This window comes from Lepidochelys kempii, chromosome 1 (assembly GCF_965140285.1).
Source record: "Lepidochelys kempii isolate rLepKem1 chromosome 1, rLepKem1.hap1, whole genome shotgun sequence".
Lineage (NCBI taxonomy): Eukaryota > Metazoa > Chordata > Testudines > Cheloniidae > Lepidochelys > Lepidochelys kempii.
The window spans coordinates 222503484-222519161 of record NC_136380.1 but is presented as its reverse complement, the minus strand read 5'-3'; the positions used below and the strand labels follow the sequence as shown (position 1 = coordinate 222519161).

The window sequence follows — 15678 nt, the reverse complement described above, 5'->3', positions numbered from 1 at the left end:
GGAGTAGCGAACCAGATCAGTGGGGTTGCTAGAATGTTGGGGGGGGGGGGGCTAATGAAAACCAAAAGGGTAATTTTGAGCTGCATTCTGAAGTCACTAGGGAAGATGGGAGGTGCTTGGGGAAGGGGGTGATAGGGAGAAGCAGTTTAACACTAAGATTGTTTGCAAACATGTTTGGTTTCCAGACAGTTCATGGCTGTTTCTAAAGATCATAAAATAAAACCTTGATGCAGCTCCAGTTTTTAAAAAGGTAGCACAAGGAAGTGTTCAAGGAGCACTCGTGAAGCATGACACAGGTGAAGGGGAATGTGAAGGAAAGAAAAGAACGTTTGCCTCATGTCTGGAAAGTTAAGGGTTAAAAACCACACCGCTTCTAAATCCTCAGTGTCCTAGAGAGGAGTAGGAAGTATGGGTATGGTAAAATGTGAATTTCCTGATCCCAGCTTTCTATCCCTGAAACCTATGTAGAAACCTGGCACCAGATCAAGAATGGGCAGTGACGGCAAAAGGGATGAAACCCTAACGGAAAGGCCTGTTCTGGGCTCTGAGGTTATGTCTACATTGCAATTAGACACCCACCGCTAACACATGTCAGCAGCACCGGCCCCAGGCTCAGAAGGGGCCCCTAACATCTGCTTCCTCCCCTCCCGCAGCGCTGCAGCGAGAGGCCCCCCAGAGAGAGCAGGGAGCAGAGCCCTGCTTACCACAGCGCCCGCACGGCCTCCAGCCCCAGAGAACACTTATCGCCCACGGGCCCAGCAGGCTGCCAATCCCCCGCCCCGCTGGGCCTACAGTACACAGCACCCGGGCCCTGCCCAGAGACTGGCAACAAGGCTCCAGCTCGCAGCCTCTGCCTCCAAGGATCCAGCCTGGACGCCAGGAGCCCAAGGGACCCCGGGAGCTGTAGTTCCTTGGCCAGCTCCCTGCCTGGACAGTCGCCCCTGGAGCAGGGAAGGAACTACGTTTCCCAGCATTCCCTCGGCCGCTATCAACAGGAAAGGGAGGGGGAGGGCGTAGAGAAGCTGCCAGGGCTGGTGGGAGCTGATGCACCGGCTTGCTGTGATGGGGGAGCTAGCTGCTAGAAGAGGGTGACTCTGTGAATGGGGAACGTGTGCACAAGAAGTAGAAGGCTTTGGCCCAGATATCACACTCAGATGACTTCCCCAGCCTGGATTCGGAATGCTGGTGGCCTCGGCTGGCAGCCCCCAAAGAAGGAGTTGGGTGGAACGAATGGACAATGCACCTCTATCTGAAGCCTCGCAAGGGAGGTATGTGGACCCCCCCCAGGAGAAGTTAAAATAAAGTAAGAGACAGAGGGCTCTGCTAGAGGACTGGGCAGCTTTAGGTACAGTACCAGGCACGCAGGAGGTTGAGACTCAATTTCCACTTCTGAGCCATAGAAGCAGAAATTGGCTTTTCCTTTCCAGATTTGTCTAATATTCAGAAAGGGAATCTAGTACCTCCTTTTCAGATTTGAACACCCTCACAGTTCAATTTGGACCGCTCTCTATTATTTCATTTCTCCCAGATCAAATATTGATCCACTGTAATTTGCTGTAGACAAAGTAGGATAAAATTGAGCAAAAAAAATCCTAGAATCTTACCCATGCTAAGTAGGACCAGAATTGCCATTTTCAACAACCATTACCATTTCTTTTTAGTTTTGTTTAAAAAGAAGGTGACAGTAATATTGCATTGGCAAGTTCCCCATAGAAACTAGGAGTGGAACAAAAGAACAGCAAAGGCACCTCAAATTTTACCTCATTATGTGGGACAGTCTTACAATATGGATCCAGATATCCTCTATTCACACAAACTGAAAATTGTTCCACTTTACTGCAGTTCTGTAACTATGCAGGAACCAGTCCTGCGTTCCGTGCACATCCAAAATTCCTACTGAATTCAGAAGTGCCTTGCTTTGTAACCATACCTCCTGATATTTTCAAACCTTGTAAGCTAAGCAGGTTTACATTTAGTAATTGGGTGGGAGACCTCTCAGAAAAAGTTAAGAGCTGCAGGAGGTGTTGATTATTCACTAGGTAATGTGAGTCCCTCCTGTTTACACTAGTAAACCAGTACAGCATAGATTTAGATTGTACTGTACTCCTAGAGTCTAGGATTAGTTCCTTTGCTTCTGTACACAGCCCATTAAAGACAATGAAGAGACTCCCACTGACTTCAACATACTTTGCGTGGAACTGGTTATATATAGGATAACTCCACTGTCTTCATAGGATCCCAGTCCCACAGCAGAAGGGGGTGGTGTGAGCTTGCTGCAAAGCTGCTGCTTAGGAATGGGAATATCCTGGCGCCCCTGCCTCAGAAATCATCCAGGCTGCACCTTCTTTACTACTATGTGTTAGCTGTTGGGTGCATAGGAATTGGGGGCCCCTGCTGTAGGCGATGGGCATCTCAGGTACTTAAAGCCTTGGCCTGGAGTAGGGAAGCACTTAACTGCTGAGTCTACAGCTGCCTGAGTCCAGTGCTGAGGATTGAGAGTCCCTAGTACTGCTGTTGGAAGGTTCAAGCATGCTCAGTCTTGGAATTGCCACCTCTCCCGCAGCTAGTAGATGCGCCTGTCTAAGGCTGGCCTCTGGCAATTGACCCTATGGCTGTAGTCAGAGAAGCTACAGGTAGTTCTGACTACTGGGGGCCATTAAGCTAGAAGCAGATAAAGAAACTGGCATTAAACCTCAAGGAACAGAGGTCACCCCTAGGAAAGGAATGTCAAAGGGAGCAGGGAAAGTGGAAGCAGGTCAGGTTTGCAGGAAGAGAATAGGACCAGTTGTCTGGAGAGCACATCCAAGGTAGAAGGAAAAGAAGCATGAGGAGAGGTGATGACCAGGTAGTGGAATAGCATGTAGATGGGAGCAGAGGGAAAGAGAAGGCTGGTGACTTTAGGTTCCCAGGGTTAAGTGCTCACTGAGCCAGGGTTGGAGAAACAACATTTGCAAGTGGCTTGCTCAAATGGCAGGATGGGTGCTGGGGGAGGAATGTGTCAGAATTGATCAGGTATCTGCGGGCTATGGAACTTTATTGATTTGAGACTAGGACCACATACAGTGACTGGTGAAATAGCATGTACTGAAGACATGGCTATAGCGTGCCTGAAGGAGACAAATCTGTGGGGAGTTTCCCTGATCGTTATGAAAGTTCTGCTGACGATGGACACCGGTAAACTTACATAGGTACAGCTCAGTGAGAAAAACTAGGGACTGTAGAAGCTGTGTATGGCAATACATACATATAGTTAAGCAGAGGTGTCTGATCAAAATGAAAAATGTCTCAGATTCAGTACTGGGTATACTATTATGCCACCACACCAGGCCCACACTGAGAAGGGGCCCATAGTGACTACATGGGGGTCTACAACTATGTTTGGTGCCAGGTGCACCAAAGGTTAATGCGGCCCTGCATGTCAGCTGACAGGGGCTTGGGCTACATGACTGTTTAATTGCCGTGTAGATGTTCAGGCTCAGGCTGGAACCTGGGCTCTGATTCCTGTGGGGAGAAGAAATGGGCTGGTCCCAGAGCCAGGCTCTAGCCTGAGCATCTACAACATAATTAAACTGCCCCATAGCCTGAGCCCCCGCCCCCCAAGCCTGAGTCAGCTGACATGGACCAGCCCACAGGTGTTTGATTGCAGTTTAGATATACCCTAAGGTTTCTGTACCCAGCTCTGACCAATACCCTCTCTTCTCAGATTTTGGTAACATGTTAATAAAGAGTTTCACTTATCTGGGTGTTCCTGCTTGGAGCACACAAGAGATGAATCCCAATCTCTCATGATACTCTAATTCTCCCACCAGGGTATATGTGGGAAAGGTTTCATTTAGTATCAGCCAGCCCAGAACAGGGAGAGAAGAATCTGTGAAAAGGGGTAACAGATCACACACTCACAGCAAAGGAGCTGTGTCAAGTCCTTTGCAGGGAAAAAGGAGGCAATGACAGATGTTTGTAATAATTCATCTCACCAAGCATAAACTGTGGATGGAAAAGAAAAGTTGGAGGAAACCCAGGAACAGCACATGAGTGAAAGGGAAGTGGAATCTTTACAGCTGCAGTGCAACAGGGCCCCCTGCAAAACAGCTACCAGAAATGCAGCATGTGGGAATACAAGTGAGTCTTTGTGTCGCTACCGCTGACATTTTATACACCACCACTGGTAGGGGACAGAAAGTATTCTCTCCCCTTCCCCCAATAGCTAACAAGGAGAGGTAGGAAGGGGATTCCCTCTGAATACTTAAAATAAACATGCATCTCCTTCCTTTAGCTTGAAATTATTAGATGAGTTTTCATGGGATAGCATTCTCTCTGGCCAGACACCTGCCTACTTAGACAGTGCCCATCACTGTAGTATCTGAAAATAGAAAATCCCAACAATCTCTCCCTTCCTTCCCCCGTGGTAGAGGAAATAGCTGGATGAGTTTAGAGCAGGGGGTCTGAAATTTTTTTTTCCTGGTGACCCCTTTCACATCGCCAGCCTCTGAGTGTGACTCCTATAATAAATATATTTAAAAGGGTGTTTAATTTAACACCATTATAAATGTTGGAGGCAAGCGGGTGTTGGGGTTGAGGTTGACAGCTCACAACCCCCCTGAGGGGTCCTGACTCCTAGTTTGAGAAGCCCTGGTTTAGAGTATGTTTGTCATGGGCACACACTGCTGTGAAGAGTTAAGGAGGGTAAGCTAGTTCAGAGGCGAGTTTTGCATTCAATTCTGAATGCAGTGAGGTCCACTGCGATTCTGGTCTCTTGGGGGAAGTGAGGACTGTAGTATCACTAGCCAAAGTTCTGTCCACTCCCCCTCTTAGTGGTTGAGAGCTGCTTAGCTCCCATGGGTAGTCTTAAGCCCACAGAGAGACATGACCTCCCAGGTAGTACAGGCAGCCTTGGTCAGGACAGAGCCTATTTTCAAGGGGGAGCTAGCACAGGGCAGAAGTGTTGCTAATTTGTTTCAGGTCAGACTTGTGGGTTACCACCATCCCCCTTTGGTCACTCATTTCTGAGCTTTGATCTCACAGAATGAACTTGCCTGAGGAGGAATAATGTGGGGTACCCAGCACACAGGTACTACACCATCAAACTTTTAATGAAGGGAGCCATAGCAGTAGCTCTGTTGCGGTAGTTGGAGAAGGAGCTGGAGGGTGGGGAACAAGCATGTATGTTTATTTCCTGGTCCTTCACTTGTTTCCCCCCATATTGTACATATTATATTGAGATTGATTCTCTCCCCCATTTACCCCAGGGGACCTTGCCCATCCACTCTCCCCTTTTGTCCCACTCCTGTACTTTCTACCTTAGCTCTTCTTCCCCCCGCCCCACTTTTCAACCCCCAACAAACAGAGAAACCACATGGGCATTTCACAATCAACTTGTTCTCTTGCTGTAGGTTGCAGGGTAGTGGTTCTAATCTAGCCCCTGTCCATAGTGACTGAAAGCCATTACCCAGCTGGCCAGTTGCTTGGTTACCCTTGAGAGGAGTGGGTGGTTTCAGGCCAGATCCAAAATGGAGGGGCAGCCTTACCACAAACACACCCCATTACTGCTAGCCCCTTTGTGGCAGCTTCACTGGAGAAGGCAAGGATGAGTGGGCTATACTGGCTGAACTAACTTCAGTCCTGAAGGTTGGTCCCTGCAGGGCACATACTGTGCCATTCTCCACCAACATGCTCCCCCACCTATGGTTTCCCCCCCCTTCTCTTCAGATCCCTAGACCAATCAGGGCCTGGTTCCTGTTACACTTCTATGCCACATATGGACTGGCTACAGAGGTTGCTTATAGATACCAGGTGTGTTCATGATAAGACCCTTTAATGCTCTGCCAATTATGGCTCAGGTTAATTTAGAATGTTTTCTATACATTGCCACCTAATGGAACAGTAGAATACCATTTAACATTCCATTACAATCATTCACTGCTAGTAGTAAATAGGATTTCTTAGTTTACTTTTTAATGCATTTATTCCCCCTCTTTCAGATGAATTTCAATGTTTCTGTCTCTAACTCTTGAGAAGAGTGTAAGTTTTATGGACACATTTAGGCAGGACTGGCCTTAGACCAAATGGTGTCCCAGGCAAGGAGCATCTGCAGAACTCATGCCCCACCCCTTATTTGTTAAGCCTTTGAATACCTTATTTTTACTGCATTTGTAGCTCATTTCATGACTGGTTTATCCTTGTACTGATTCTACTGTACAAATTTATTCATGCTATATATAAACAAAAACATTCCCTTTATGCTTAATCCACATACAGAATACTTGAAACATTTTACTTCCAACATTCTGTTCTCTTTTGTTGCTAACAAAAACAGCACCCTGAGCCTGGTAACCCCTGGTGGTTGCCTGAGTCATTGGCCCCCCTAAATCCAGCCCTGTATTTAGATACCTAAAGTTACAGGTATGAATTTGGCACTTAGCTACCTATTGATTTCAATGGGGGGCAGAGGGAGGAGGAGAGAATCAGGAGTACAATACCTGACTCCTATAGAGTAGGTTTCAGAGTAACAGCTGTGTTAGTCTGTATCTGCAAAAACCAAAAAACCCCACAAAACCAGGAGTACTTGTGGCATCTTGACTAACAATTTTATTAGAGCATAAGCTTTTGTGGGCTACAGCCCACTTCCTCGGCTGCATTGAATGCAACATATAGTAAGGGGACACACACAGTGGAATTTGCCATACAAACTGTAAGTGGCTAATTAAGATGAGCTATTATCAGCAGGAGGAAAAAAGCTTGTAGTGATAATCAAGATGGCCCATCTAGACAGCTGAGAAGAAGCTGTGAGGATACTTAACATGTAGAAATAGATTCAATATGTGTAGTGACCCAGCCACTCCCCGTCTCTATTCAAACCCAGGTTAATGGTATCTAGTTTGCGTATTAATTCAACCTCAGCAGTTTCTCATTGGAGTCTGTTTTTGAAGCTTTTCTGTTACAGGATTGCCACCCTTAAGTCTGAGTGGCCAGAGAGGTTAAAGTGTTCTCCTGCCCATTTTTGAATGTTATGATTCCTGCTGTCAGATTTGTGTACATTTATTCTTGTGTAGAGACTGTCCAGTTTGACCAATGTACATGGCAGAGGGGCATTGCTGGCACATGATGGCATATATTACATTGGTAGATGTGCAGGTGAACAAGCCTCTGATAGTGTGGCTGATGTGATTAGGCCCTATGATGGTGTCCCCTGAATAGATATGTGGGCACAGTTGGCAACAGGCTTTGTTGCAAGGATAGGTTCCTGGGTTAGTGGTCCTGTTGTGTGGTTGCTGGTGAGTATTTGCTTTAGGTTAGGGGGCTGTCTGTAAGCAAGGACTGGCCTGTCTCCCAAGATCTGTGAGTGATGGGTCATCCTTCAGGATAGGTTGTAGATCCTTGATGATGCGTTGGAGAGGTTTTAGTTGGGGGCTGAGGGTGATGGCTAGTGGCGTTCTGTTATTTTCTTTGTTGGGCCTGTCCTGTAGTAGGTGACTTCTGGGTACTCTTCTGGCTCTATCAATCTGTTTTTTTTTCTTCACTTCAGCAGGTGGGTATTGTAGTTCTAAGAATGCTTGATAGAGATCTTGTAGGTGTTTGTCTCAGTCTGAGGGATTGGAAACAATGCGGTTGTATCTTAGAGCTTGGCTGTAGAAAATGAATCGTGTTTCCTGGATGAAAGCTGGAGGCATGTAGGTACCATAAACCACACCACACACACTAACCCAGGAACCTATCCTTGCAACAAAGCCCGTTGCAACTGTGCCCACATCTATACACATATTGAATCTATTTCTACATGTTAAGTATCCTCACACCTTCTTCTCAGCTGTCTAGATGGGCCATCTTGATCATCACTACAAAAGTTTTCCTCCTGCTGGTAATAGCTCATCTTAATTAGCCTCTTACAGTTTGTATGGCAAATTCCACCTTCTCTAATATAAAAATCTTCTTACCATGTTCCATTCAATGCAGCCAATGAAGTGGGCTGTAGCCCACAAAAGCTTATGCTCTAATAAATTTGTTAGTCTCAAAGGTACCACAAGTACTCCTGTTTTCTTTATTTATATAGCCATCAGTAAAATCACCAGATCACTTGACAAAGTCAGTCAGTATCATTATCCCCATTTAGTGATGGGGAAACCGAGGCACAGAGCAATTAAAGTGACTTACCCAAGATCACCCAGTGGGCCAGTAGAAGAATTAGGAGTAGAACCCAGGTATCTTGTGTGGTGCTTTGTCCACTAGGCAACAGTGCCTTCCTCCATGCCAAGTTTGGTGCCTAGACGCTTTTGAAAATCCCACTAGGTGCCTATCTGCGTCTTTAATCATAAAGTACCTAGCTCTTAAATAGCGCTCTTCAGTAGATCTCAAAGTTTTTTTGTTTTTTGGTTTTTTTTTTAAAAAAAGGGGGTTGTGTCATTCACATTTTACAGATAAGGCACAAAGTGGTGGTGAAGGAACTAGTCTACTGCCACCCAGTGGGTCATACCTTCAAAAGTCTGGCCCTGTGTCTGGCAGACTGGGAGAAGGGAAATCCTTTTGTTTTGCAGATTCTGAGGAGCAGCCTCCTTCTGTTGCTGGCAGACTGTGTGAGAAGTGTCTTGGTATTGCAAAGAAGAATTGACTCTGTCCGTCGGTTGTAAGCCCTGTGAGAAAGGAAGAAGAGAATCAGGTCCATATGGGTGAATAGCCTTTGGACCCATGCAAAGAGGTTGTGAAAGGCAGCATTCTAATTTGGGAGCACTTCACACAGAATTTAATATATAGGTCTTAGGCTTTGATGCTGCAAGTTACTGCATGCAAATGGACCCTTGTGCTGCACAAAGGCCCACTGACTTCAGTGGGCTCAGCCCATGTGGAGTAACTTACAGAATCAGGGCCTGATTTTGCCTTGCCTCCTCTTTTGTTTGCCTAGCTATAGGTCTGAATCAGCATATTTCCATCTCAGTTTTAACACTGATATTTCATCCTAGACTAACCCTGTGGAGACAGAAAACTCATGTATTATCTGGCCCTTTTGACTGACAGCAAAGAGAAATTGGTAAATATGGTGTCAGTGGACATCTGCATTTGAAGACCATGGTTTGAAGGAAAAGACAAAGAAAATGAAGTTATGCTAGTAGGGAAGATGGAAGAGCTGTTGATTGAAATTTCAGAAGAATGAATATGTACTTGAGACACTCAGTGCCATCGGAAAGAGATGCAGAGAACTGAAAAGAAGAATCCAACACGTAAGGGTGGCAATGAAAGGGGAGACAGGACTACTATGGAACTAGCAATTAAGAAAGAAGCTGAAACGGAAAAGTTTCTACTGTGTGTTTGTCCCTGCCTACTCTATGGTTTGGAATAAAATAAATTAAAACCCCACTTTTATTCTGGAATCACACTAGCAGAATAGTTTAATTCCACAACAGCTATTCTAGTCAACATCCTCAGGTAGATAAGCCCCTATTTAGAGAATTATTATTTGCATTGAAGTAGCAACCAAAACACTAATCGGGTTCGGGGTCCCATTGTGCCAATTACTGTACAAACACATAGGAAGACATCTCCTGCCCTGCGGGACTCCTGTCTAAGAATCAATGGTTAGAGGATTGCTGGGAGCATGTGGGGTAGTTGCCTAATGGCAAGCTAATTAGAAGTTAAGCAACTGGCTTGAGTATTGGGGAATAGAAGGATTGTAAGAAGCATAGACACAAATCAGCTCAGAATTTGGCACTTTGTTTTAAAGATGACCTGAAAAGGTAGAAAAGAATTGGGTGCTTGTCCTTTTTTGATGATGGATAAAAGCCTGAAAAAGTTTCATAAAGAGAAAGAAAATATCTGCTTATTTTCCCCACATTAAAAATTCAAGGGGTTAGATTTTTTAGGGGTGGGAGAAGAAGGTGGTGGTACTCTAAACTCTGCCTAGCAGAGTCAGATGCCTCTTACAGTAGATGGTGCATGCCACCTGGCTCTCCCTCATTGAGGGTTGACTAGGCCCATGGGCTCTGCTAGGATCTTTGGACTTAGAACCACTTGTAATACCACTCACAAAACCACCCAAATACCACTCACAAAATTAGATGTCACTTACAGTAATTTGTGACAATCTGTGACTGCCCCCCCCTTCTCATGTAAGGGATGAGATAGCAGTGATGATTGATGTTTAAGCATCACTAGGCATCTAAAAACAAGCCCTAATGGTCAATAGGCAGCTTACAGCTCTTAACCCTCTTGTTCCAGGATCTGTGCAGAGCCACATAGGCCTTTGCCAGACTAGAGTATGTCTACTCTAGTATTCTTACCCAATGTAGTTAATATCTTTTATGAAACCTAGTCTGGGGGGAAACAAACCTAAGTGTTTGTTCCAGGCTACCTTTGTAATCTGGAACAAAAGTTTACAAGATGTCTAGACTAGAGTTAGGTACTATTTTTTCTGCTGAAGGTTTTGGGGGTGAGGGGGAAGAAGCGCCAATTCAGTGAAGTGGACATAAATTTGCAAAGTTTTGGTGTTGCTGAACTGCATGAGTTAGAAATAGAAACTAAAGATTCTGAAAAAAGTATTTTGTGACTTTTCAAACTGAAACATTTAAAAATCTGAAATATTTCAAACTGAAGAGGCAATTTAAAAAAATTAAAATGTTTAAAAAGTCAAAATCGTTTGACCCAGAACAATACCTTCCTCTCCCACATCTTCAGAATTCCCAGAAACCCATTACTTCATCCAGATTACCATCTTTGTAAAGCCTAGTTACCTCAGATTAATTGGCAACCAATAAATTGAAAAAAAAAATTTAATGACAACAAATCCTAAGAAACAACTCAAGGGTTTCCTTTGCTTTCAAATGAAAGCAGAGGTTCTGGAGATGAGACAGCAGGTTACTACCACATCCAGACCCTGAGAAATTCACACCTTGCTTGCCCTAGGACACTCTGACCCAGTCTATACTTGGGAAGATTAATAAGGATTTTTTTTTGCCTTGGCATGCCTGTACCATAACAGCAACGGTGGGAGATGTAATCTGGAATAGGCACAGGGTGATCTAGCCTTGCAGTTTATCTGCAACCCCAGCATGAGGGGGCTTATTCCCCAGCTGTAAAGGGCTATTAAGAATATACTGACCTTTTAAGATCACATTCACTTGATCTTCCAGGCCCATATCAGCTACTTTTATCCTTGTATTGCAGTCTTCCTAAGGACCCAACAACATGGTCCTAAGAAAGTCCAGTCCCACATAGCATTTCTGGGTCTATTCCTTAGGCAGCACTAGTTCCCTGCAGAAGCACTCCATCAGTGTAGTTCCCTCCTGTAGCTACCCCTTTTTGCCAAAGCTACAGCCTTTTATCCCAGCTATTTCTTGTCAAATAATTAGCCACAAGTGGGGAAGTAGCAGGTCTATCCATTAACCCCTTTGTGGCTGTTGCAGCATAGGGTCTATACTCAAAACAGCTAAGGTTGCCAATTTTGGTTGGATGCATTCCTGGAGGTTCCATCACAAGACATAATTTTTAATTAAAAGATTAATCTTTAATTTCTGGAGACTCCAGGACAATCCTGGATGGTTAGCAACCCTCCATCACACACAGATAACTGGTTCCTCAAGGCACATGTCAGATCTCCAGAGCCATGTGTGTTCTAGGATGGCTGTGGCCACAGACAATCAAGCTTTCTTCATTTTAATCCATGACTCCCTGGTACTCAGTTAATTTTTTCAAGAATATTGTATTTTGCTAAAAGAGCTTGTGCAGTGGGAGTACAGATTGATCTGGCTGCCAAATGCAGATACTCATCAGTGCAGTAACAGACTTCACGCCTACGCTGATTCACCCCATTGCTTATCTGGGGTGTTATACCAATAAAATAAAAACCAGCAGGATCTTATTAAAGGGGAAAAGGCAAAATGCCACATTTATTATGAATATAGAAAGAAACATAGTAAACAGTTAGTTATAGCTATAACATTCCATTAAATTTCATATTTATTCACATATTCATTCATACACACACACACACAGGTTCTGCAAGGTTATCATAGTTACCAGCCTTAGAGTTGCTCATGCCAAGCCACTGGCCAGGTGGGCTGGACACGAGGAGGGAGCAGGGCCTTGTCAGATGCACATCTGACGCTCCTGGAAGTTGGTTTGCAGAATCAGACCCCAAAGTTCTAAGTTTCTAGAGTCCATTTTTATAGGAATTTATTCCTATGCCAGTCTATGGGAATTGCTTCATCATGCTGTTGCTGAATCACTCAGCAGATAGCACATTCCTGACGGTTCCGTGTTGTTCTTCGGTTCTCCCATCCTTGAGGCTGCTGGGTAGATTCCAGTCTGCCCTCCGGGGGTCCTCTGGTTGTTTCTACTTGACACCTTCTTTGGTCGATGGACACTGGATTCTTAGGCTGGCACCTCTCTGATCATTCAGTTATTATTCACACTAAGCATCCATCCACATACATCCTCTATCTCTATTTTAATCACAATTGTTAACAAAGCGAGATGAATACAACAAAAGGGCAGGGAGTATCTGTGTGCTGTTTCTGTTGTTACAAAGTATTGCTTTGAGTCTCTCTCTGTGTGAGTAGTTGTTGTTACAAGTATTGCTTTGAGAACAGACTCTGTCTTAGGATGTACTAACACAATTAGCAGCTTGCAAATTTCACACAGAGAGGGAGAGAAACAGTACCAAAACCCAGGAGACCTCTTAATTAGTAATACCCTGAAATTTAAACTATGGGGAATCAAACTCATTTGTGATTTTAATACAGAACGTCTTTAATAAGATCCTGCTGGTTTTTATTTTATTGGTATAATAGGGGTGCCTGGAATGTGGGTCCCAGGATTTGTGTCCAATTGTGCTGGGCAGTCGGTGAAATGATTTGGGGAAGAGAGTGGATTTGCTACCTGAGAACTTGACTCCCCGGATAAAACAGTGGGATTCAGCTGTCTTTGCTCCTGCAAGGTGGCATTGAGTTGTATAGGTGCTTGCCAGCCTCCCCATAGTCTGCCTAGCCACCTGCAGTTCTCTGTGCTCGCTGGCCTATGTACTTAAGTGCCATGTTTGTTGGATCCCTACCTGTCTGCCTTTGCAGTGGGTTGCTATTCATTTAGTGCCTGTGGTTGCTTGCCTGCTTTCCTTGGTGTCTCTGCACCTGACAGCTGTTTTGTGGGGATATTTGAACCCAGCTCCATAAAGGGGCATAGGCATTGTGAAGCTTAGCATTGCAACACCTAACGTTTCGTTAGCTTTGATTTTTTCCCTGTGGTTCAGGCTTTGATTCCCTTTGTATCCTGTCTAGTTCTGGCCTTCTGAACAACACTGCAATCCACAAAGCTTGAGTTAGGTGTGTTGACTAACATATGTTGGCTAGCGTACATATATATTATGCTGATAATACTACTCACAATACATATTCCAAACATTTAAGTGCACATATTATTAAGCATTACTACAGCAGCTTGTGATGGGGTATACAAACCCCACACAGGAACAGAAGGGGTTAAAGGACAGTCCAGGGCCCAGTTAGCCCTGCTGGTCCAACCCTGCAGAGCATGCTCCAACTGGAGACAGGTTTGAAAAGGGAGCAACCTGGCTCAGAAGGCAGGAGAGGAGTAGAGATCTATCTTGCAGTCTTCTGCCAAAAAGGGGGCCCTCCCCCAAGCCCTCCCTGAAGTACCAGGACTGTATGCTGAGTCTGGTTGGGGCTGATAGTTTGCTTTCTTTTTTCTTTTTCCTTATCTGGGACCAGAAGTAGAAGGAGCAGTGGTAGGGGGTGTCCCAGGGAGGGTAACTCAGAGGGTCCCCACCCTTCAGAGTCAATGCTACTGACCATCCTAGGGCCTGGGGTTGGAAGCTGATGGAGTGGGGGGGATAGACTCCCCTACCACTACCCCATAGCTGAGTGGATGCTAACCACAGGGCCATCCAGCCCACTGAGGACCCTACTACACAGCTGCATAGCCCAAATTATATAATCATGATCAGGCCCTGCACACATGTTAGGCAAAGGAGTGCCTATCTTCCTCCCTTTTGTGGGTTGCTCTGGGGTTTAGGCCTAGAGTGAGGCAGCTGTGCACATGCTTAGAGGCAGAAACACAGGCACGTAGGGAACTTTTACTGCAAAAATGTATGTGCCTCGCAAATGCAGGCGCCTACAGGGCCAGGCAGCAGCCAAGCGGGATGTTTGTGGCTCACTGACTCCTAAAAAGAGGACTTAAGTGCCTAAGTCTATAAGGGCCTAAGCATCTTTATGGATCTAGGCCTGTGTGCCTAGCTAGACACACTTCTTCCCTGACAAGAGGCTGGCCTGCATACTAAAGTTTGAGCCTGCCTTCCAACCCTCTGAGGTATATGACAGACAGCGCATATGGGCATCTGCCTGAGCATATTCATGAGTTTCTGTATGTCCCTCTGCTTTCTACAGTGCTTGTATGAATGTCTTCTCCCTTGTCTTGGGTTTTTCTGCGTGGATATGTGCCTCACTGCTGGCGTAGGTGAGCGCCTAATTGACTACCTCCCTGTGTGTGTTCATGCCAGTGCGAATGCTGTCTGTGTGGCTGCATGCTTGCCTGTATCATTGTTTTCTGTCTACCCTAGCTGGGTGCCCGCTCACCTGATTTAAGTTGTGGAGTTTGATGGAAAGGACCCACTTCATCATGCACAGCAAAAAAATTCCTAAGAGAGCAGGAGAACAGGAGGGATACTTTATTTTTCACAACTGCTCCATCTTCTGGCCATCTGAGGGAAAGTTGCACTGGTATAAACTAAGGTGTGACTTTGAATTGATATAGTTAAGACAATGCAAATCCCTGTATGGACACTTATTTTGGTATAAGAGTGACTTTATGCAGTTTAGTTTAAGTTGACTGGGAACAGATTTAAGTTAAATAAGTCACTCAAACTGAAATAAGTATCCACAGAAGGGTTCATAATGATTTAACTGGATCAATTTTAGGTCTGGTCTACACTTAAAAGTTTTATGAAAACACCACACCCCAATCAATTTAGCTGTGCCAGCAAAAGCTGCACTGTAGATGCAATTATACTGTCAAACAAGTTCTTTTGCTAGTATAATTTGAACTGGCATAAGCTATACTAGCAAATGCCCTCTTCTCCTGGCATAAGCTGTGTCTCCACTGGGGGCCTGCTGATACAGCTCTGCCAGTATGTCTATATCAGTAAATCCTTTTTGGTGTAGACGAAGCCTAGTTAAACTGGTGCAACTTTCCTATCTAGAAATGAAAGCTGAAATTCTCATATAATCAGCAATCTCCTAGAGCGGGGCCTTTACACATATTGCAAAAAACTTGTGATAGATTGGCAACACCACAATAGAGCTATCCTAAGGGCTTGTCTATACAGGGAAATTGACCGTGTCAAGGCTGATTCCCCACTCTGGCACTTTGAGCGCAGAAGGTGGGGGCCCGCAAGGATTTTAAAAATTAATACTGGCCACTCCAGGCTTATATTAAACTCCCAAGGTATGATCCGATAATTTTTCATACCTGGCCCAAAGCGTCTTATAGCATCGCTGCTTTGTCCCCTCTCTCTGGAGAACAACAACAGACAGACAAAAGGGGAGTCTTGTTTCAATTTTAAAAAGTTCTAGCCTTCCCATTGGCTCTTTGGGCCAGGTGCCCACTCACTTCTTTTAACCCTTTATAGGTAGAGCAATTAGAGAATAGCTACTAAGAGGGCTTTTATAGGTAACTGGCTGGATG

General features: G+C 45.0%; 1 protein-coding gene and 1 long non-coding RNA gene across 2 annotated transcripts in view; both read left to right on the top strand.

Moving 5' to 3' along the window:
* LOC140907689 (uncharacterized) overlaps window positions 1–15678 on the top strand; it is a 115609-nt gene that overhangs the window by 9103 nt on the left and 90828 nt on the right.
* On the top strand, window positions 991–9345 carry LOC140899495 (uncharacterized). The gene is made up of 2 exons (XR_012155353.2): window positions 991–1268; window positions 8952–9345. It is a non-coding gene; the product is annotated as an uncharacterized LOC140899495 (long non-coding RNA).